The following is a 1,727-nucleotide window of genomic DNA, read 5'->3' as shown; positions in this document are numbered from 1 at the left end:
GCGACCTATGGGTTCTCTCTCACTTTCCGTTCGTTGGTGTCCTCTCCCTCTCCTCTCGCACTTTCGTTGCTCCCTACCTTCGATCGACGATTTACCTTTTTGTACCGAGCGGCCGCACAGTGGGCTGTTTGGCCCGAAAAGTCGGAAAAACGTCGATTTCAAAATTTTATGTAAGTCGTCAAATTTTTGCTGTCCGACGTACATATGTAAGTACAGTGACTCCCATTAATATTCGGACGCTTTAAAAAAAGCGATAACTTCTTAAATATTCTACTATACCATTCGAACTTTTTTGGGAAGCTAAAGCAATTGGTTTACCACAGAATGTGACATTAGATATTAGATAGGTAGGTATCTAATCAATTACTGAACATTTAAGTATTTCATAAGGTATAATATCAATTTCATATCCACCAAATTTAAAATCTCATAAAAAGTGGAAATATTTTGGGTCGGAAGAAATGTTTAATTTTCGAGTTAAAATAGCTCCGAGTGCAAAGGGTTAACATCTTAAAAAATTCAAGTCCTTTGGATGAATTTGAAAAAAGTTATGCGATTTTTAAGGGTGTCAACTTAATATTGTCCCCGACTGTATGACCGATATAGTCCTCGTGTTAAAAATGGTGAAAGGTGTAACAAATTTGTGAAACTCTGTTCGGGTTTTTATTATAGTTTTGTTAAATTATATAGATTTTTTCAGTTCCGTTTGATCATAAACACAGTACAGTACTGTTCATAAATATTTAGACACTTACCCCTCCCACAAAACTATCAATATTCTAATTAAATCTTTGAAACAATGCTTACTGTTCTGTCTTGCAATGATAAGTTAGTATCGCATGATGAAACTGGTATGTTACTTGCATCAATGAAAGGATGATAATTACGGAGTCTTTAACAAAGCGTACAATCACGTTCATATCACAAATACACAATATACAGCGGATCCAAAAACTATTTAAATTGTAATTATTTCGTAAAAACCAATACTACAACTATAAGCCTCGACTCATTTCAAAGCTTTAAACCTCTACTCGCGCAGTGTCCATTTTCCTCCATTATAAAAAAGTACAAAAAACATTTATAAATAGACTCCGGATGTTTATGGAAAATAAAAAGTTTGTGCATCAACTGCAAGACGCAGGAGCTAAATATAAATGTATATTCTTCATTGATAATTGTAATATAGATAAAATAGTGTATTCATACTCTTAAAGTCTATTAATATTTTCACTGTTTTAAATTGCACTTACTCATTTTTGTTATAAACGCATAAAATTCGGAGTCTAGTTATACATAAAACTACAGTGGCCGAAATGTCTATACAGGCATCTTTATTTTCATAGATATTTTTAAAATATGACCATTTTTGTTCCTTGTTGACACTCGGATAGAGGGCATGTGCACTCTGCTCCGCGTTTTTGATATTTTTGATTTTTCTTCCGCGTGGCGCAGAACACAAGCGCGAAGTTTCAATAAAGTAAATTATAGTTTCATTTTCTTTATAAATAAATTTCATATTTGTGTTTTGGAACCGATGTGTACGCTTTCTTTAGGTAACGCCACAATGCTGCCGGAAACAAATTTTTCGCTCTGGCATGGTATAATTTTACGAATTCATCACAAAACATAGAGTGACATTATACAAATAAATTATAAATTTCGGCCACTGTGTGTGTGGTAATTTTAGTCCAGTAGTTTTTAACTAATCCAACACATCGTATAGA

The sequence above is a fragment of the Lasioglossum baleicum genome, chromosome 3 (genome assembly GCF_051020765.1).
Source record: "Lasioglossum baleicum chromosome 3, iyLasBale1, whole genome shotgun sequence".
In the NCBI taxonomy this organism is placed as follows: domain Eukaryota; kingdom Metazoa; phylum Arthropoda; class Insecta; order Hymenoptera; family Halictidae; genus Lasioglossum; species Lasioglossum baleicum.
Note: the sequence above shows the minus strand (reverse complement) of the source record.